We start from the raw sequence: 23508 nt of genomic DNA, 5'->3' as shown, positions 1-23508 counted from the left end.
AGCTAATTTATATATTGTTGTAAACTTGATATTATCAAATTTCTCGCTAATATAATATATATGGACATACAATATTGTCTCACAGAACAGTACAAGCTCATGTTTTCTAGAGAGCCGATCATACCTATCTTGTTTGATTTGATGGGGGGTTATGAAGGGAGCCAGTTCAAGAGATCGTGTGCAAGGACAAGTGAGTTTTTGATTTTCTTTTCTATATCGTTGATATAATTTAACTCTTTATGATTATTTTATACATGGACTTATAGCTATGTTGTTTACCTTAGGAGCAGTACCAATCTTAAAACATGTTTCTAATTCAAGCAAAACTTGGGGACATACATGGATTAACAAATTTTAGGATTTTATCCTTTTTATTGACAATTTTTGTAACTTATGATCCTACAGAGGTTAGAATTTTGTATCCTATTCTTTATGGCTTAGGTTCCATCAGTAGTTGTGTACTATTGTTTTGCCGAGATAGGATGCACTATAAAAATGAACTCAAGTTTTTGGGGTAGGGAAATCAAATAAATTTTGCGTCTTTGTTGTTGATTTGCTTCGTTTACTGTCTCAGCAATTATTAAGAGTTTTTGTAGCTTGTATGGGTCTCTGTGTGAATAGTGCAAAGACATCTTAAGTTCTTAATGTGCTCTGCCAAATGTCCTAATAGTTGTTTCATACAGGAACAAACTGCAAAAGTACATATATAAAGTCAACCAAACCAAGTGGCATCAGACTTACTACTTCATAGACCAGCTTCAAAAGAAGAGCAGGATCAAGCCCTACAAGCTATAATTACCCTAAAGGTGTTTTTACAGGCCTACCCAATGCAAAGATAATTGGTGACTAATACGTGTCCTAGTGGAATATACTGAACTGGTACTGATTAATTTACTGTAGAATCATTGAACAATGTTCTTACGTAAACATCCTATACACGACTACACGGTAGCAACCTGAAGAAAATTTGACTTGATTAGTATAGTAGCTTAGTAGTAGTAGGTTCCTGTACTCGCAAGTTTATGCCGAATAATCACTGAACCGGATATTTTTGTGACTAAACTAACAGTCATTTCTCACTGATTATAGTTTTTGAGAAAAACCCTATAGTTAATTCTCATTTTAAGTGTTTGCTGTTTTAATATTGAACATCTGCCTTTCAGAATGATTTGAGTCTTGTTGGTAGGCATTGTTCAATAGTCAACATAAATCCAACTTTGTATTTTGAATGATCAGTCTAACTTCTCCATTGAAACATGTGACAGATCTTCAGTGAGCAAAGAGGGCAGTGGAAGGCAGCAACCCAATCCCAGGAGTTCCTTTGAACCCTTCAGCGTTAATACAATTATGCTTACACAGATCCTGAGAAGCAGGATGCTATAAATGTGTAAGTTGATTTATGTGTGCAAAAATATCACTCTGACAAAACCTTAGGAGTAGAGAGACATTGGTCTAATATTATTACACACAAGATTTATATGTTGTGTTCTTGGGCCATTTTCAACCTCAACAAGGCAAGCCTCATCTTGTGGAAGTTGGACTGAGATAAGCATTACAATATTGGCCGCCAAGGAACTATAAGTGAAGAAACTGGAAGGTACTGATATATACTCTTGTACTAACAACAGCATTGCTTGATAAGCTGTGTTGTGCCCCTTACTGCCATTCTCATCAATTATAGATTCATGATGGTCTGCAAGCTATGATTTATGAGCCGATAGAAAGTTTAAATAGTTGTTTCACTTGGCAGGCCAAAAGGTGGTTTAGAATATCATTGTTATATTCATTGTATTACTTGCTCTATCTTGAGAATGTAGATTAATTCGGTTGGGATATAGTTGGTATTGGAGTATTACATATCCATTGTGAATAATTCTAGACTATTCCATCGAAGCATTTTGTCCTCATGCAATTTCTATTACATGTAATGACTTCATATTATGACTCTGATGATATATATCTTCAGAAGATGATTATATTTGTTTGTTTTCTGGCATGTTGAAACACTTAATAAGTTATTTGTTTGTTTTTCTGGCTCAAATATATATATGAGATTTCATTAAAAAGTTAGGCAGTCAACTATGGTCATAACTTAAAAAGTTAGGTGTATGCCACACTTGCGATGTCCAGAATAGACTGTTAGCCTATAATATCTGAAAGAACTGTTTGTATTCAGTTGCAGCCCACCTAATAGGACTGCTTCATTAGATCTACAATCAATTGTATTGGCTATGATCTTTTTATAAGATGGCACTATCTCCACTGGTGTTATTTTTTGGAATTTGATGGTATGTTTGACCAAACATGATCCTAATCTAATAACTGTTACCCTTTTACAGAAGAGAAAGATCCAGAAATTTTCATACCTAGAGGAACTCGCCTTCTTGATTCCCCTTGCTTACAGAAGGTACTCCTCGGAAATTTGTCCTCCAAGTCTGGGTATTTTGATCCTTTGCTATCTGTGATGGGCGAAGGGAGAGTAAGGAGGGGGATGAGGGATGGCACAGGAGGTTAACATATATAGGTAGGCCATGCAGGGGAAGGCTGGGACACTGGGTAGCAGATATCTTTCCTTTTTTCAGATATATACTCATGTATGGTGCAGATATCTTTCCTTCTTTCGTCAAACGCACACCTCTTAATAAATTAGAAAAGCTGTCAGAAATCAGAACTTGCTAAAGAATTAAATTGTTGTATTAATTAAATAAACAACTTATCATTGATTGCATGCCACTAAGTTACTGATTAGCTTTTATGAGGTATAAACTTTTCCCATATAAAACAAAATATCTTATTTGTCTATTTAAATATTTATTCTATTTTTAATATTGTTCAATTTGAAGAGGTAAACATGAACTTTCTATATAATTTATGTGTATTTAATCAGTTCAACGTGTACTATAAATCAAGTTAAATCAACAAACAAATAATCTTAACTGTTTTGTTTCTGAAAGATGGCAATTAACAGCCTTCTGATTTTGTTGTTTGCACAATCAAAACACAAATGCACCTAATGCATCATCGGTCTTTTGCAAGGTCGACATCGACTGAGTACGAGCGGCCGTAGGTCACTAGGGGGTGTGGAACTGCTGCAGCCCATCTGTGACAGAGCAGACTCCAGCGACTTTGCCCAGCTAGGTACATCCCCTACACGACTACATGGTAGCAGCTTGAAGAAAATTCTTCCTTTTTTGCTTCCATGACCTGATATCCTCCTCGCTGATGTATCGAGGCGCCGTGACCCGGCCTCACAGGCAGGGCCAGGGCGAAGACGTATCCCCGACGGCCAAGACATGGCCACGGTGGTGCAGCCTGTGGTGAGACAGAGCAGACTCGAGCGACTTTGTTCAGCCAGGTACATCCTCTACACGACTACACGGTAGCAACTTGAACAAAATTTGACTTGATTAGTATAGTAGGTTAGTAGTAGTAGGTTCCTGTACTCGCAAGTTTATGTCGAACAATCACTGCACCGGATATGCAATCCTGGGACTATATATGTGTGGGGGTTTGTGATATTGTGAGTGGTCTTATATATGTTAAGCTTGATGATATTTGCACAAACTGTGTAAGACAAACAGACTGTTTGATTTGTTAATTTTTCTTTGACGCGCGAAGCAAAATGCATCGTCGTCTTGGTTGGCTAGGATCCAATTAGCCAACACAAATTTCATATATAAAACAGTACGAGGCTAGTCTATTTAGTAATAAGAGCCATAGAGATTATGGTTTTCCAAATAATTTATAACAAACACTATGAATTTAATTAAATGGGAACTAAAACCTAAATTGCTTGATGATTTCCTCATTTGAAATATTAATATTGCTAAGCTCAATTATGGTATAATCGCATTGCTTAAAAAAACCAATGGCATTAAGCAAATTTATAAGTTCAAATGTATTTGGCTGTTGAATATCAGTCTCTTTTTTAATCAAAATTCTTATGAATATACTTTGGTGTCGTGGTGGCTCATTGATTTCCCTGTACAAATGTCTGTTTTCAGTGCAAATGTGTTCCTCGATCAACTAAACTTGGTGAATGTACAATCAGGGGCAGCCTTGAAGCCTTCTCATGTAAGAGTATGCTCAACTAAATTTTGTTAAGTGAGTCCATTAAATCATTCTAATAGGGTCAAGTTACACTTTAATTTGCAGGCAAAGCATGCAGGTAATGATCGTTGGATTTTAGTAAGACTTGAACATGAGGTATATACTTTCCATCACCCTATGATTTACGGCAACTGCTTTTCTTTTAGTGCTGATGTTGATAAGTAGGCATTGACGTGATAGTTATATATAGTTCGTACTGCCAATTATATAGTTCGTGACTTCATTGGACGCCTTGAGCTTGCAAGCCAGGCAGGGAAGTAGTTTTAGGCGGGAAACAGTCTTCTGGTGGGAAACAGAGATGCTGTTGGCGCCAACAAGTAAGAGGGGGGAAAGAGAGGGAGAGAAACAACCGCCAATCCACACACACATCCTCCTCCTTCTCTGGATCCTCTCCTCCAGCAGATCTGCTCCCTCCTCTGCAGCAGATCCTCATCCCCTCCTCTCCAGCAGCTCCTCATCCTCCTCCTCTCCAGTAGCTCATCCTCCTCCTCTTCAATACAGCAGCAACCAGCAACAGCAAGGAGCCAACACCTCTACCTCCCCCTTCTCCCCCACCATCCTCTGCTCTGTTTCTTCCATGTTAAGTTGTTCATTGCTTGCTGTTTTCAGTTGTTCATTGCTTCTTGCTTTGCTGGTTGCTTGATACTTTGTGCTAGCTGCTTTGTTGGTTGCTCACTGCCTCTCTTATAGTGGTTAGTGGATCTTGGATGGTTAGAATATTACTGTTGGGGAGAAGAGAAAGTGCAAAGAGGATGGATCCTATATGGGCTCTACAACCAGCAGCAAGTGCAAGATGTGTAGTGTGTATGCCTAGTTGCCTACCAAATTCATGGCAGACAAACGAATGATTCGTTCATGACGTTGCAACACAAACACAATTAATAATCCAACAATATGGTAGTAAAACCAAACTTCAATAATACCAAAACACCATAAAGTTTGGATAGTTTGGTAATACCAAAACATCATAAAAAATTTAAACATACTTGTATAGAAGACCCCATAAAGTAATTATCTAACTATTCATATAAAAAATAAATAATTATCAAATCGATCCCTAATAAAGCTGAAGTATAGGAATTTTTTTTGGCATATCTGCATGCATCAGTCCATCTTCAGTTGCTTAAAACCCTCAAGGCCGCTCTAATCTCTGGCGGGATGTTTGCAACTGCTTCATTGTCTTTGACCATTAGCATCTGGACCGTAACTTGGTGTCCGAGCTGTATTGGATCCTAGGAAAGGTGCAAAAACTCAATCATTTAATAAATTGGTTGGATAATAATTAGCACACATCAACTCATCATATATGTACTTACGCTAGTGTTCATCCAGCCCATGCTACGCAAGCGACCAATCTGGTGGGCCATCTCCTGTAGGACAAATAAGCCAGAGTGTTTGCTGCGACACAAAAAATAAATATTAAACATTATAACGGTCTGCATCTTATGTATGCGATCAATTTAGTAGATTACCTACGACCAGCAGAGGACATGGTATCTTGTTCCCAATCCATGATTTGGGTATTCCAACCAGGGATCCTAGTCTGCAACACATTGTTGAATTCTTCCTTCAGCAATGTGATCTCCTTCCTCATCAATATGTTATGAGTGCTATCTTCAGGATCAAACGTGTTGAAGGATGGATCCATCACGACAACCCTCCTCCTCAGCCGGTTGACTACAAGCAACCCGTACGAGGAATCTGAAAGTTTCAATGGTAGTAGATACTGTGGCAGGTCGACACATGTCAAATGCTATTATAATAAGTAAAACTAACATACCAAATGAGCGTCTCTTACAATTATAGAGTTGAACACATCATACTTGGGAAGAGGCTGGAGCACAACATAGTTAATCAGCATCGTGATGCGCTCTCCTTGCGTCATCCAGGAGTACCTCAGGGCCTGTGTCTGAGCATGAAACTGCAAGTCGAAATAATGTTTGCTTCCAACCCAGTTGGTGCCTGCGGTCCTCTCTACTTCAGCGCTCGCAAGCTTACGAACAACAAGGTTGAAGCATTCGGGATGAAGTTTTTTATGAAAAAAAGGGTGGTCTGGATCATTCGGAGGTTGATTTCGAGCTGGTATGGCCGAGCGCTTCTTATCCATATTGAGCTGCACACAAAAAATGCACAACAACATTTAGCAAAAGACATCAATGGTCATCTTCTAGTTTAACTTTGTCTATACTAACCTATAAACCGAATTCATGTTTAGATTGCATGTCATTGCACGAGGTCAGATTGTCCTCACCTAGATGTATCTACACGTATCAAATCTAGAACCTGAATTCATGGCCTTTGCATGACATTGTTCATGTAGCGTCGGATTCAACTAAAAAACTTATACATGTACCTATGAATGTTTTAGGATTGCCAGTCTAGCTATCTTATATTGCTGTGTACCAGAGTGTTCCAACATGATTTGTATATAGCAAAAGAATGTAATAAGAAAACTTTTGTTCGTAAGCTTGACACGGCACGAATCTGCGTCTGGGTCTTCCTGTACCACCTCAACCGACAACTTTCAATCTTGACGTACATGTCGACCGCCCATTGTCGCAGCAGGTGTGCTCCACAGAGTATGGGATTGAAGATCGCAGGCCGTGTCTGCAGCATGTAACAGTAGTAGTCTCTGACAGAGACGCACAACCTGCTATTGCCCTCTGCACATGATTGAGTACCATCAAAATGAGGATATATTCGAGAAATAAGATATTATTTGTAACAAAATGGGACGCAGACGACATACCTGCATCCTCATCATCATCATGGACCAGTTGAGGATGTAGTACAACCTCCCAAGGCACATTACGTTTAGGTAGCTTAGGATGCCAACCTAGTTCCCCCCTTGGATAGAATAGGGGATAAGACAACGGGTCATATGCTCCGGAGGTCACACGTATACTATGCCTTTCATTGTTGTTACCACAAAGTGTTATCCTCCGGTCAAACCTTTTTGCTAGGTCGTTGCCCTCAACCCAAATTGCAGCGACCTCAAATGACAACGGTCTATTATATTTTCTTTGGTCAAGCCTCTTATCGGTGTTTAGGTCTATCCTATAATCATCGAGGTTGTCCTTGTGTGCACCCAAACTCCTAAATTGCTGGGAGTACAGGTTTTCTTTGAGTATGTCTACTAACTTCTTCACGACATCCTGGTCTAATTGCTTGGTGGCCGCCTTACGATGAGTTATGGTTGGGTCGTCATCATAGAAGTACAACTGCAGATGTTCTGGATGGGAGCTAGGCCCGAACGAATGCAAATTGTGGTAGATGGTGCCGTGTGCCCGGAATGTGTACACCCCAGACTTCATGTTTGTGTAGTTCTCATCAAGGCTGACGCCAAGGGTTGTGAAGGCGAAATGCCCGTTGAAGAACCGTATGTTCTCCCGAAAATGTCTAGAATCTGCATCCATGCTGGACCATAGCGTCATCAGCTCTGGGATTGGGTCCGGTTGCTTAAAATCGATTTGGCCATTGCGACAACAGAACCCGTCAGTCTCAGACACAAACTTTTTGGCCTTGCAGTGTTTGCAGTTTGCGTCGAGCTTCAGGATGTGAGTGGTGTCTGGGATGTTTGTGTAGACAAAGTCTAATGGATCAACCTCACTAGGTTTAGCAGACGACATGCTCGCTTCCTCGTCATCATCCTTGCTGTCATCCTCGGACCCTACGGGCATTTGTTGAAACATAACGTTCAAAACAATAATTACAAATAATTCTAACTACAATATAGCTCCACGATGTCCTACTTCATAGTTGACCATACCTTGGTTGCGAAACATGTAGTATTCCTCATCCATCAAGTCGGCTGTTGTCGGCTCATTGCCCATGATGCCGCCCTGGAACAATTCGATGTCCTCTGCACATTCGTCGTCGCGAATGTGACAATAGACAACATCATGTTAGAAGAGGGTTGCTTAGAATGAGCATAAGAACGTGACAATAGCAATTTCATACCATCGATACCGACAGTGTAATTCGGCATGTTCGTCGGAGGGTTGCCATCAGATGAATCATCTTCGGCGGCCCGAGAGACGGGTGATGCGTGGCAGGTGAAAGTGGGACCTACAATATTATTGAATCATTATAAAAACCGATGAATGATTACAAAATGAAAGATGATAGTTGATGGGATATCTACCATTGGTTTTGGTGTTGCGAATGTATGTGCTTGCCGACTTGATGGTGGTAGCACGATCTATCTGTTCACTTTCGGATTGCTGTGTGATGGTTGAAAGTGTGAGAGTTAGACAATGTGCGTGAGAGTTGAAAGCGTGAGTGTTGGACAATGCGCTAGTTAGATCTGGAGTTGGCATTATGATTGATTCAGCACAAAGGGTGTTTTTCTTCTAGCATAGTCTGCCTTTCTCTTCGCACTTGACTCCCCCTACTCATGTGGGGTCCTGCTATTTCGTTGTTCCTTTCGTCGCTCACGCTGCACCTGATTTTTTTGGAGGTTGATCGTACCCTCTTCCTTATTCTTCCGATATGATTCCTGTCTTCGTGCGTTTCTCTGCTCCCTTTTTTCTTCATTCTCACGTTGCCACCCATCTAGTACATTGTCATCAATGAACCCAACAATGGGAGTACTCGAAGCAGGCAACGTTGCATCAACATGTGACAAGGATGTATAGCTGGAGCTAGTTGGGTTGGCTGGTTGAACAATAAAATTGAAACATAACCATATCATCCATGTTCAGCAAGCACAAAGCTGAAGAATGAAGTCATTCTATCCAACTATTACTTAATTTTTGAATTGAAAAATTGAACACATGTACCTGATATGCTATGGGAAGGTTGATCAACACTTATTATATCACCAAGAGAAACACACTGAATTTAATCTTGGAGGTTGGTCATACCCTGATCTATTTTCTTCGGATAAGCTGCTCGCCTTCGCGTGTTGTTCTGCTTCTTTTTATCGCCTGTTAAGTTATTGTTGCTTTCTTTATCATGTTGCCCCATAGCTACCATTATCTAATTTACGCTACAATTATAACAAGTATAAAATCTAGATCCGTACCTGGTATCTCATGGGAAGGCTGATGAACATTCGTGATATCGCCAAGAGGGGGTTGGGAAACATTCTGCTTTTTGCTTTGGATCTTGATCAAATTCTCTTCCTTTTTCTTTCGATAATTTTCTCGCCTTCGCGTGTTTCTCCGCTTCCTTTGTTCTTCTGTCAATTCTTTATCCTGCTTTATGGTAGATAGCTTGGCGTCATTCAGGAGTATATATGTTGTCTGGGAATCACTTGGGGTAGACGGTGTCGCAAAATCTAAACCATCATGACCATGGGCATTTAGGCAGACATTGTTATGTGGAGATATTGGACCTAGAGGAACAGAACAAAAGCCAGTGGTTAGGCTCACAGATGAATATGAACACCCATAGGCATAAGAAGGGAAGGTCCCATTGCGACATTGTCCATTGGATGTTTTTGTTTAAGATGGATCTTTATTTGGTTTCTTTTAGAGTCAATGAACATCACAATTTTTCTTGTCTCCTGGTTGAGCTCTTTGCAATTCCTCCTCCCTCTCCTTTTATATTACCATGTAAACCTAAAATTATCATATTGTCCCTGTTAGTCTAGCCCTAAGTCTGAACTCTTTAGATCATTTCACTCTCTCTCACACCCTCCATTATCCATTTCCCTCTCGTGTCAGAATACTTTTGTTTTGATTGCGACACCCCTCTCTACCTCCCTTGCTCTCTTTCATTTCCCTCTCCCTCTCTCTCACCCTCCACTATTCAGTGGTATAATCACTCTTGTGGGAGGTACATCTGATGCCTTGTCTAAAGTCATCATCATTTGTGATTCCTGTTCTAGTATCACCCCTTCAGAGGGACTAACATGCAATCCTGACATGGTAGGTTCTTTTGGTTTGTTGTTTGTGTCCAAATCTGTTAGGCATGACGGATGAAATGATCAAATAAAAACCATTTGATAATGCACGTTATTTACAAAAGCCCCATACCCGGAGTCATTGGGTAATACTCGTCAATTTTGTGAGTCGCTGCGGAAACTATTTCTGGGATGGATTCGTCAACATTTATACCCTCATTATGGCCTGTACACGGTAGTTATATGCAATGTTTTTGTTTGTACCAGAATGAAGGTCAACAAGACGGGGTAGAGGTATACCTAGACTTCCTTGGGGATGTAGATCAACAAGAGGGGCTGGAGGTACATCTGATGCCTTTCTCTGTTCCGGTGCATTGCTATTTGAATTTCCCATACTTACCTTTTGTTCTGATGAGTGACCTATCACAAATGTAGGACAACATGAGAAGATCAAATAAAAACCATTTGATAGTGCAAGTTATTTACAAAATCCCAATACCTGGAGTCATTGGGTAATACTTGTCAATGTTGTGAATATGTGCGGGAACAATTTCTGGGATGGATTCGTCGACATTTATACCCTCATTATGGCATGTAACACGGTAGTTATATGCAATGTTTTATTTATAGCAGAATGAAGGTCAACAAGATGTGGTAGAGGTATACCTAGACTTCCTTGGGGATGTAGATCAACAAGAGGGGCTAAAGGTACATCCGATGCAACAAGAGGGGGTAAAGGTACATCTGATGCCTTTATTTGTTCCAGTGCCTTGCTATTGAATTTCCCATACTTACCTTTTGTTTTGATGAGTGACCTATAACAAATGTAGGTCAACATGAGAAGCCAGAGTGGAGGTCCATTTCAAAGTGAACGTACAGGAGGAGAAAACTACCAAGTGCTTCCAGGAAAAACTTGAACCTGGTCGAGTTGGGAACATTGATAAAGAAAAGACGTAATTCAGCTTTGCGTAAAATTTAGATAAGTTGCATATGTATAAAATCTGTTGTTCCAATGTTGGCCACATCTGAAGTGGTTTTGACAGTGTTTGGCCGGTGACTTGGCAGCGCCATGTCAGCAAGTAGGGCGGCAGCTGGCCTGTCTCTCTCTCTCTCTATTGTATGATTCACAAGTCTAAAAACCTTCAAGTCTCTTATTGAATCTGATGCCGGCGGAAGCATCAAAACTTGGAGTTCTGTACTTATGTGCGTTTGGCCCTGTTGGATGGACGAAGGGTTTAGGGTTTAGGCGAACCTGATTTAGGCGGACCTGATCTGCGGCAGCCTCCCTGGGATCGTCGGAGGCAGATGCGTGTGTGGGGTTGTGCGGCGGCCTCCCACGGATCGGCGGCGGTGGAGGCGTCAGTGGGATTCTGCGGCGACGGCGAGACACGGCACTGTCACGTATGTGCATGATCTAAGCCGGCCTCCATGAGATCTGATGCGGCCTCGCTGGGATCGACGACAGATGGGATGTATGGCGGCGGCGAAGGGATCTATGGCGGCTGGGGTGTGGTTCCCGTCGTCGTAGGAAAATTTGTGCGAGGGGGCCTCGCTCCCTGGTTCGTGCGAGGGGCCCTCACTCCGGTTCATGCGTCTTCGTTTTTTTCGTGTGGGGAAGGGGGAGACAAAAAAACCATAGAAGGTGGGAGGAGGACGAAAATAAACCGTATGAGGCTACCAACTGCTCCATTAGGAGTAGAGAATAGAGACGATTTTTTGTGTGTCATTTTAGTTGCACTGGAAGTAAATTTTGGTAACATTGGATACAAATTTCGCTAGATTGATTATTTTCCTTTAAAATCTTGAATTAGTTTTCTACGATTTATTTTGCTTCCTTAAATCAGTGATTTGTTTCCCAACTCTTGTGAACTATGGGCAGTTATTAGTTTCCACCAAGCACATGAGGAAAAATCTTTGCTGGCGCACGTTCTATGCCTTCCAACCAGATTTGTGTGTCAGTTTCTACATATCGAATGATGATGAAGTGGTCTGATCTGATTCCTAGCGGTTCTCTTCTTTTAGCGTCACATCTGGCGCATGAACAAGTAGAATCAAATGTTGTAGGTAGTAGAGCAGCCCGAGGTGTTCCAGTTGGTAACTGCCAGTGGATCGATACAGAGAGGTAACGAGTTCAATTCTCATTACCAGCATCTATTTTTGAATGTTAAGGAAATTATTGATGGCGAGAATGTTAAAGAAAATATTTATGGGCCGAGCCCATGACGCGTGGGGCCGTCTATTCGCAGAGTTGGGCTCTCCAAATGAACAAACATCTGGCGTATACGTCTCAGCGGACAACCCATCATACATACAAAAATGGATACGATATGTGAAATGTCTGTACTACCCTTTATACGTTTTAGAGGGGGGTTTGTACCGAAGCGGGACTCATGTCATGTCACTTCTACCGCCCTTTCTTTCCTCCCGTCCTTTCACGCATGAAGATCGTCGTATGTATGTTCGACTTCGGTTGCCGGTGCAATAGAATTGGCGGGAGTATATTATGGCAGGAATAGTCACCTGGGCAAACCAAAACCCTCCTCCAAGAAGAATTGTGCTATGCCCCCCGCCCAATATCCCTATAGAGCGAAAGAGCTGCCTGGTGATCCCTAGCTTGCAGCACATCCGGTCGTTAACTCCTCGCTAACTGCCGCCGTTTCTAGGACCGACCAACGCCTCACCTGCATGCACAGGTACCTACGTAGTGTAGTGTCGGTCGCACATTCATAATAGCATCCAAACTCATGTGCCTTCCTGAACCAGGGGAGTTCCCTTGCTCCTGCTGCGTACGATTAGCCGGCCTTGCAGCGGCAAAAGGATTAGGACGTCCCCCCATGCTAAGGTTCCCTGCGGTCCGGCCGCATTAGGTTAGGGAGCTGGGCGATAATAGCTCCTCCGCATCCCAAGCGCGCTGCCCTCCTAGGCGCGCAACACTAAGTAATCCAAGCCAACCCACATTACTAACTAACGGTGGATAATCATCTTTCTTAGAGGTACTAAATACAACTCCATGAATGAGCAAAAGGAAGGTTGCGTTAATGATAAAGATCTCTGGGGAAACCGCTAAAAAAAGATTGAACATGTGGTTCCGAGTTTCGATTCAATTATGAAATGACTCATTTTGATGGAGATTTGTAGCATCATTCAAGTAAATTAACTTCTTCTACTTCCATTTCCTCTGTCTTCCAAATCGCAGAGTTAATTCAAAAGCCTAGGTGTTATTACTGAGCTGCTACTCTTTTTTCTCTAATTCCCTTCTCAGATCCTCCGACTACTCCTCCTTATCCTACTCACTCGAAGTTTCGCTGGTCATTTATTGTTTTTAGCCTCTTTGACAAAGTTAGTAAGAAGAAAAACCTCAATCTTCAGTACACTTCACGCCCACACAATCTCTATTTGAAACTAATACTCCATTTCCAGATAGCGAGCGATCGCTCAGCAATGATACCGCGCCGGAGGAAGTACCTATCCCCGGGGACCACGCTTTTTTACTTGTTTCCTTTTTTTCTTTCTATACGAAATTCAGACGATTTTGTTTGTGTTCATGTTGGCGATTTCAGATGTGAATGAGGCTGGTCGTCTCCCCTTCCTACGGGTTCCCCAGTGACACAACAACCACGCCCCTTCCTTTTCTCCGATCATAAATAACCTGATCTCTTTCTTTCTAATTCATCCCCTTCTTTCTAATTCAAAAAAGAAAGGGGGGCAGTAAGGCAGGCTCGCAACTTACAAAGGGCACTCGGTGCTCGCAGGCCTGCTCTTTCTATTATGATTTCTATGTCTATGAAAGCTCCTTTGACTCCAGCCCCATAAGCTATTCTTTCACCTGCACCAGCTCTTGGTCTTTGTCCAGGACAAAGATATCGCAATAGTGGAATAAGGAAGTGCAAGTTGGCGATCGAAGCAAAGGAAAGATCAAGCCGAAGAGGATACCTGGGGCCATCTAAGACGGCTGTAGTAAATAGCTTACACGACTGATCAGGCTCATCAACCTATGGAACCTCACGCTATGTTGCTATGATTCTTTTATCACGAAAGCATGTCGGGCGAAGGAATAAAACGCGTACAACACTAGCAAGAAGAGACTTGCCAAAGAATTCGATGCCTCACAGGATCCTGCAAAAGCGGAGTCCAAAAAAGCACGAGTCGGGTCGGCGGTTTCAGATTCAGATAGTTCAGTTCAATCATCATCTGACACCTTTCGGTGCCATTCCTTTTGAAACTGGCGTTTCTTTTGTAAAAGAATTCGATGCCCCTGCGAAAAACCGAGTCAAGAAAGAGGTAAGGGCCGGGTCAGAGGCGGAACAGACATTCAAAGCAACCGAACCATAGATCCAGCTTTGCAGGACAAGCATAACGAAAGTAAGCATTTGGCCAGACATTCAAATAAACCCTATATCTAGAAATCCATCATCCCTGTCTGAACGGTCTAAGCATCATATCTTTTTCTTTTCACTTCCGCTGCATCGTCCGGACATCAGAAATAGCTGCATTAGCAGCATCTCGCTACAACTCCCTTGGCAACCCTAGCACCAACAGGAACAACTCAGTTCAAGCTAGCAACAACTAACAATTTCTACTTCCTCGAACAAGAGCTTGCTTTTAGTTCACGTTAGCTACATTCGTTTTAATAGAAAGATGGGAAAGGCTAGGTTAGCAGAAGACTATGCTTGTGCCACAAACTTATTGCTTCGGAGAAGCATTTCTTCAATGAATCTTACTCAGTACAGTATTCATAAGGGACCTGTATCTAAATATTCTGTTCTAACATTCCTATTTTGGTTGGAAGTTTCTCAAATGAAAGAGCACAACCCTTTCCATCACTTCTCTACATACTGGCATTCGGAGCTAGGAGCAGAGAAGAGAAGTCAATCGGAAGAATCGTAAAAGCCTGGAGCTCAAACATTGCGTTCTACACTTTACTTTTGTTTTGTATCTCTGAAACAGGAGTGAAAAGAAATCAGCTCATCCACCGCTAACTAAACAGGGCGAAACTAGCTCTTCTTTGGTTTCCCTGGGTCCAAGTTGGGGCAAAACCTGCTCTTTTCCCGCAAAAAGTCTATCGTACTAGGTGGCGCGACACGCGACATAGGTAGTAAAGTAGTGATTTTGGGCCCAATTCATACTTCTTTTTTGATTGGAATTCTTATCCTAGCTCGGCCTACTCGCGAGATGTTAGCCTTCAGCCTGATTACATAAAGCATAGCACTTCTGATCGATTTGAATATTCCATTCCCTATTTCCTTGAGCGCTTTCACCATTAACCCATGGGTGCCAAGACCATCCCCCCGGCTCTTTCTTCTTCTACTTCATATAATAGAACACAAGGATCGAACCTACTTTGCTTTAAGTCTGTTTACTTTTTAACGCCGTCTACGGAGAGACAAGATGAGAGAGGAGAGAGGAAGCTGAACGACAAGAGCTGACGAAGTCCAATCAAGCTGAGGCCTGGAAAGAGTTAAGAAAAAACACCTTCTACCTGCATTCATGGGTGCTCAACGATAGATTCCACATCAAGATAGGCAAAGCGGGATACAGCTCGTTTATTACCTCAAAGAAAACAAGAAACAGGTCTTTTCTAATCACGGAACACGAGAATAGCATGCACGGGAGAAGGATTTAGGGAAAGGTACACGCTGCTTTTTCGGAGTCTATAGGGGAAAGGTACACGATGATTTTTCGGAGTCTATAGGGGAAGATTCCACCAGCCCCAATTGCTTTGGGTGAGAGATCGAACCTCCACTCGTTTCTGGTTTCTGCTTTCTCCCTAGGGAAAGAAGATATGATACTTTTCGAAGAATGCAATCCCCGCATTCCGGCCCTGCTCTGCAAATCAACATCTGAAGATCTACGGGTCACCATAGTCTTCTGATCCACTAATAAGATTCCGCGCTCGAGATGATGTGATCTGAACGAAAAGATAGATACATCCGAGCTGCCCAAGGATATGGTCTGGGTACCGATCTGCTAGGATAAGGGGGAGATCCTAGTACTCAAAAGGCTGGGTAAATTTCGAAATTAAGCGGAGGAAATCCACCAATAAGAGAGTAATAGAAAATACTGTTATCATGAAGAAATTCTTTCAATCCATTAAGAAGATACTTAATTCGTTATACAATAGAGACGGGGAAAAAGATGATGATAAAAAACTCCACAATAATAAGAAATCCAAGAAAAAAGATATAACGGATGAGGAAGGAGCTAAAGAACCTATCAACAATGATGCATCTAGTGGCAGTAATGATGCATCTACTTCTACTTCCCCTAACCCTAATGATGGTTCTAGTTCCACTAATGATGGAACAAATCCAAATGTGAAAACTAGTGCACCTAAGCACGACGATCATGGTATAATCCACCATTTTATATGGGGTGGTGGTAGTTCAAACGGTGGAGATAGTTCCAACAGTGGTTGGACTTCCTACTTGAATTCACCTATTGATAGATTTGTGAAAAATCGAAAAACATTTACCAATTTAGATCAAAGAGGTCTAAATGGTTTTATTGCCAAAATAATAGGGTTTATAGGTCCAACAACAATTGTGCTTCCATTCTTTTATAACAGTTGGATGCCGAGGATAGGTTTGTTTTCCATGTTTGTTAGAGAGCCACACGACTTTCAAATAGGAGTTAGCGTACGACCATATACCACGTTTCACAATTATGGAACTCTAGTTATGGAATATGTATATATAAAATATTTGTTCCACGCTCAGGTAGGCTGGCGACAATATAAATGTATATATTTGATAAGTTTAAAGAAATAAATGATTCGCTAGGTTTGTTTTTTATCGATAATATTTACTTAAGGGATACTTTTGACGTTATTCAGCGATTCTCACATAGCGGTCTTGGTTTGAAATCCCTTTTGAAACGTGAAATCATAAACAAGTTGGTTGAAGTAGTAATACCATTTTCTGATGAGAATTCTAAGTCGTATGTGTACGGTTATTTTGCTTTTCTAGTATACGCAGGGTTATTTTGTACTGTCTGGTATAAGTATATACCTTGGGATCCATATATAAAACCTGCTGATTTAGCTCCACCATCACTGGATGTATTTAACACCTATCATGCCGATGTCGTGGGTTATAAGAAGGTCACATACCTGATTACTAAGGACATTGTCCAAACAAACTATGGTAGACACCTTTAAACAGCCATCATTTAACGAAGTAGTAAATTCGAATGACTACAACCTTGATCAATCTGATCACAAAGTGAGTTTTTCATGCTTATGCACTGGTATCATGGTTTCTATGTTGTTAGTAACAAAAACACTTCTTCCACATTAAACAGTACTGCATAGATACAAGTTTAGCACAATGAATTTCTGAGTTATTTCACACAAGGAATTTACAAGCTAATGAAAATCAATAGATTTATAGGATATCTATCTAAATACGGCTCCTATCGTTTAAGGTTAGTAAATACATACTAGGAAATGCTCTTCAGGGATACCAGAACTGGAAGATCCTGTCAAGGGGAAACAGGACCTTAATAAGCGCCATCCCGAGACTTGGACTCGAGGGATGGTAAGATCAATAGGAGAAGGAGATATGATACAATTACTATGATCAGGATACCTTATATGAGCCATACTTATCCAGGGAATCAATCGCGTGAGGGTGTTGTTGATAGAGGGAGCTCTGGCCAGGAGAGGCTAGAGCGAGTGATAGCAACGGAAAGGTAAGATCAAGAAGGAAACAAGGCTTAAGAGGACCCTAATGCACCAATACTTTAGGCATTCCAACTTCCAATACATACTTATCATGGAATGAAATCCAAGAGGAGCAAGCATATCACTGAGAATAGCTAGCTGAAATCAAGGATGCTATCACAATATTCAATGGAATCGTTACATCGGAATAAGATAGACCCGCTTCGATGCTGTATTCAGTATGTCAGCTAGGAGCCAGAACTCACTATGCCATAGTCATACAATCAACCTGTGTATTAACAGCAATATCTAGACAGGCAGGATGGATTAATTATATTGATGGCCAAGATAAGGTGCTCAAAGGGGAAGCACTCTTCATCAAGTAATGACCCCTGGGGGCGGGTACTGCGAAAAGAAAGCAACGCATAAGCTCTTGTTCCTGATACGGTTCGAAAGTAGTGCAAAGAAAAGCGGTACTTCGGTCGGAAAGAAAGCTGCAGGAGGGTTAGTGCTAAAATCTTCTTGTTCGGATGGTTGAGAGAAGGAGGTGTGTCCTGTGGCGGATACACCGATTGATCGAGACGCCTCAAGGCCACCGGAGGGAGAAATAGTGATAGCAACGCTTACAAGGAATGCTGGGATAAGTTGGGAAGAAGGCAAAGATACTGGCGACTAGATCCTTGTGGCAGATTGGAAGATACCGATATCTCTATTTCAATTTGTTGATTGATGGTTTAAGGAAATGGCAGTGGTCCAAATCTTGCACATTTACTGTTACTTCTATGTATAAGTTCCTTGCTCAGGTGTGGCCCAGCTTTCATATCTTATTGGGATAGCTACATTGCCCTGGCCGGGTATTGCGAAGGAAGGAAACACCTTGTCCGAGTCAGGCGATGCTAAAGGATGGATTAAAAAACTCATGGATGCTATCTCTGTTATTGCTGCTTAATGCCCTATTTATACCGATCTAGCTTATAGCTGGGATTTCTAGAAAGATAAGCTGATGCAGCCCTCAGGGATGGAGTGCCTAAACTAACCTTCCTGAACAGAAGTAGCAGAGGTAGAAGATATGTAAATCGTACCATCAAGGGGAAATGCACTATTGTTATGCTTGGGCCAGGTTAGCTGATCAAGGGAATATTCCTATCGGAAGAACAATCAGAAAATAAGGAGATAGTCAGTTGGCACTTTTCACACAAGAACCGCTTTTCGTATTAAGCACGGGAGTCGTAAGGAAAGACCTCTGCGTAGCTATCAGAACGAATTAATGAACGAAATAAACGAATTCCGGTGAAACCAAGGCGAATTTATGAGCCAGCAGTGGGAAAAAGATGCCAAGTATTGAGATGCAACATTATGAATGGTGCGATCCGAAGTCTTACTATTTACTCAAAATTGACTCAAATGGTTGACTGAACTTCACAGAGGACTAAAGCCGGGAACTTAAACTAATGGTTTTGCCTTTCCACTTCCCAATTGACTCTCATAAAAGGCTAGGCTACCTCTTCACATCGCACCTGATCCCGAATCATGTGCTCTGTTCAGGGGATCAATAGTGGCTATTAAGCTTTTCCCTTTCTATATATTCTTGAGAATAAGTAAATACCATCCTTTTTCCTATCAGCATCTCTCTATCTGACAGTAAATATTGCTTTCAATCGATCAGGCACTAGGTTATTAAAGTATGGATATGCCATATAATAAGGGAAAAGGCCTCAAGTTTTTTTAGCGCAAAAGAAAAGCCGATTCCAAATTTTCTATTTCCCGGCAAGTCTATGAGAGTCCTATTACGGATCCTCTGATCTTTAGCTTGAATGGTCGTGTTTTTATATAATTAGGTCTTTCTTCTGAGCTCTTCTATTACGGTACGGAAAAATCAAACCTATCACTCTCAAAGAATGGGTAAAAAGAATTCAAGCTAGGGGAGCCTACACTCTCTAACTACCTATACTACGCCCCCATTGATTGGAAACCCTCGGGGAAAATGATCCCATAAACAAAGGAATTATACAGTACGAAATAGCAAAAAAACAGACTAATTCGATTCTAAAAAATCGATAATAGATATTTTATTCTGCTTAAATTGTCCCGACAAGGAGAGATATTCAATATTTGAATCAGATTGGATTTCGTAGTATACCAATGTGAGCCAAACTATTACTATTTCATCTAACTTGAATAACCAAGGACTGAATTTGACTATGGATTCTGATAACTCGAGAAGTTTTTATTTGGTTATGATCCAAAAAGAAAAAAGAAAGGTTTAACAAGCCATGAGAAAATAGAGTAAAGTAACCATACGTTCTGTTTGCATAACGTGTATACGCCACGCCATACAATCGAAATAGAAACATGGGACGATTCCAGAATTTTGAATAGATCCGTGGGGATGAGAGAAGTTGTTGTTGAGAAATATGAAATTGGAAAGGAAGTCAAACTCCCTATGGAACCTGTGATCGGTTGTACCTGTACTTTAGTGATACGAAAACTCGCTATTCACTCAGTTTCTGGTCAATAATAAGATTATGTAGGAGAGATGGCCGAGTGGTTCAAGGCGTAGCATTGGAACTGCTATGTAGGCTTTTGTTTACCGAGGGTTCGAATCCCTCTCTTTCCGTTTCTGTTAATTCACCAACGTTACCGACCACAATGAAATTTCTAGTAAGAGGAAAATCCGTCGACTTTCTAAATCGTGAGGGTTCAAGTCAAGTCCCTCTATCCCCAATAAAAAGCCCATTTTACTTCCTAACTATTGTACCAACCTCTATTTTTCATTAATGGTTCAAACAAGATTCACTATCTTTCTTATTCTACTCTTTCACAAACGGATCCGAACTGACTTCTTTGGATCTTATCCCATTCATACAAATGAACATATTATAGTATAGGCAAGTAATCCCTATTATTAAGTAAGTCATTCACAATCCATATCATTATCCTGATATTTACTAAGTCCAATTTGAGAATACTTTTTTCTTTTTTAGTCCCTTTAATTGACATAGATACAAGTACTCTACTAGGATGATGCACAATAAATAGTCAGGATAGCTCAGTTGGTAGAGCAGAGGATTGAAAATCCTCGTGTCACCAGTTCAAATCTGGTTCCTGGCACAGAACGAACAATGAATGCCTTTTCGGGAAAGAAAAGGGCCACATATTTTTTATAGGGAAAAGCTTTTTTTAAGGGGAAGAATCATCAACAAAAAATCCAGGAAAGAACAGCGAAGGAAAAACGTGAAAAAACAAGTGTTTTCCCGGAACGGAATAGCGGAAATTCCATACGTTGATCACCAATGTTGCATGTCTTTCCTTAAGCTGGAGTACTTTGAGTTAGAAGGCCTACTTTATTCATCCTTTTAAAGCCTACTTATTCGTCTAGCTATTTCCAATTCTAATAAATAACCCGATCATATCATATCTTGGAAAACCCTAAGACTACCCAAGGCTGTACCCTACAGTGTTACCTATAGTCTATACTTGTGTATACGTTGCCTTCTGGGGTGGCAAGCTAGAACCAAGTAGTCTAGGTATCAATTCCAATTTAAGTCAATGATCCTCATTTTCTCCAACATTAAGAAGATTATTGGTAAGGTGACCAACCATCACGCAGGATTCCGGGTCGGAGTAGCACCTCTTGCCTGATATATACAGGTCGTTACTGGCGATTCGTTTGTGCCCTATGGTGTTCAATTGCCCGTTTGTTCCCTCCCCCTCGGGACGGGTCAACCTACTTTGCCCGCTCAGGCGCTCCAAAATGCTCTGACTAGACCGCCGACACCCATGATTTGTCCATCATTCAAAATGGCATTTCGTAAGGGCTCATAAGGTAGGAGGAATCACAGATCCTCCGTGCACTTTCGCCTAGAGTTAGTTTGATTTTTCACTACTGTCTGAGTGGTGGCTAAACCCTGAAACTTTTCCTTGAAATGAAATAAAGATCTAACTTTATTCCAGTAGTGGTTTCCGCAAATGTAGATAATCTTGTTGATTAACACCCACTTTCCATACCCTGCAATTCAGAGGCCATCACCTCTGGTCTTTTAGTAACATATCAGTAAACAAGGCTCTCCTCGTGTAGCTTTTTGTTCTCGAGGAAGAAAATCTCATTGATTACTTATAATGCCGGATGAAGCAAGTTACAGCATTGGTTCTTTCGTGATTCACGTATATTGGAAATCTCTTTCTTTAGGAAATGGGATGGCATTCAATTCTCACTTAGGGATTCTCTTCTTCCTGAACATTCATGAAAAGAAGGACTCTGGCTTTAATGCTAAAGTTTAGTACTGGGCCGAGCGTACTTACCTACTTAGACAAGAGGGATACTTATAGATCTCTATGAGCGTAAGGCAAAGTGGGCAAGACTACTTCCACAACTACATTTTCGCTTAAGCAGGACCTGTGAGACCTCGAAGCAACCGTCTACTACTAGTTATAGATGCTATTTCTAATTGAATAGAATGGATGCTTCACAGCGGTTCTGCGACAGGCAGGGCAGCCGGGTGAACATAGGCAGCTGTTCCTATAGAACACAAGTCTTTCTCTAAAGCACGACCTTCCGATTGGACTACGTCTGGTCTCTATCCTTTTTATTCCAAAAATGGGTCCTCGATCAAAATGATCTGGTGTCTATGTCCATGCCTGAGGTTGGTAAACCCTATATCTATTGCGGGGTGGTTTGAGGAAGGGACAGCTTGTAACCCACGACTTACTACTACGAAGATTCTGGCGGAGAGCTTTTCACATATAGATAGGTCGGGATGAGGAAGCTCCGTAGTCAACTAATAGATAGAAAATCCACCTTGTGAACCGTGTTTGTCTTAAAGTACTGTCTGAGAAGGAATATACCTGTTCCAATCCCTCTAGTGGCTATACTGATTGACATAGGTAGCTTTCGTAGTCAAAGCTCACAGGGCCAAATGCTCTATTGGAGTGGGCACGAACACACACAATCAAGGTTCGAAGAACTTCTACTTCACGCCTTGAGGATTCTATGGCACTCACTCAATGGTGTTGTGGCGATTGCAAGAAATCAATAAACGAGGAAGCCAAATTATGGATCCAGGAAGGCTGCATCAGAAGGAAGAGTAGGTGTTTCTATGCCGTTGGTTGGGACTGAGACAGAGAGAGGGGAGCATAGCCTCTATGATCCCGGTAAAGAGTTCCAACTAAGCTCTTCTCAGGTTCTTTCTTTCCGCACCACTACAAAAAAAAGACACATCCGTGACATTTTGGGCCGAACGAAATTTTTTTCTGTCATACATATGACACTTCTATGACGATAATTGTGACAAAACCCGGTATCATCATAGATGTGGTGGGCTCCTACTTCTATGACAAAAAATCATGACAAAAAATGGGCTTTTCGTCCTGGGCGGGCCTCAGACGCAGCTGCATGACATTCTTTGGGCCGTCCATGTGGAAAAAACCGTGGTAGAAGCGAGGGGGAGGAAAATTTCGGGGAGTTCCCGGTTACGGTGGGAGGTCAGGGGCCGAGCGATGCGCGTTTCTCTCGTACACGTACGCGCGTGTGTGCGGGGCGTTGGCTCTAACTGAACCTGAGCGAGCCGTTGGGCTCTAACTGAACCCGAGCGATTGCACTGCAGGCTACGTGTTACTGAACCCGAGCGATCGATCGATGGCTATTAAGTGAACCCGATCGAGCGATTCCTTCGCTACTGCTGCTAACTGAAGCCGATCGATTGGATGAACAGTGAGTGTTGCGGGGGGTGGTTGGACGAACAGTGAGCGGTGGCGTTGCCTCTGGATGAATAGGACCCCGTGGTGTGGAGGGCTGGATGAACAGTAGATGGTGGAGGGGTGCCCGTGGAGGGGTGGTTGAACATGACCCCATGGTGTGGAGGGCTGGATGAACAGTAGACGATGGAGGGGT

At 41.7% G+C, this 23508-nt stretch overlaps 2 non-coding genes across 2 annotated transcripts; both read left to right on the top strand.

The window, feature by feature from the left end:
- The first annotated feature begins 20148 nt into the window (after positions 1–20148).
- TRNAS-GGA (transfer RNA serine (anticodon GGA)) lies at positions 20149–20235 on the top strand. Its single transcript has one exon. It is a non-coding gene; the product is annotated as a tRNA-Ser (tRNA).
- Positions 20236–20656: 421 nt separating this feature from the next.
- TRNAF-GAA (transfer RNA phenylalanine (anticodon GAA)) lies at positions 20657–20729 on the top strand. The gene has a single exon. It is a non-coding gene; the product is annotated as a tRNA-Phe (tRNA).
- Positions 20730–23508: the final 2779 nt, after the last annotated feature.

This window comes from Triticum aestivum, chromosome 3D, assembly GCF_018294505.1.
Source record: "Triticum aestivum cultivar Chinese Spring chromosome 3D, IWGSC CS RefSeq v2.1, whole genome shotgun sequence".
NCBI lineage: Eukaryota > Viridiplantae > Streptophyta > Magnoliopsida > Poales > Poaceae > Triticum > Triticum aestivum.
This window is presented reverse-complemented; position numbering and strand designations above follow the sequence as displayed.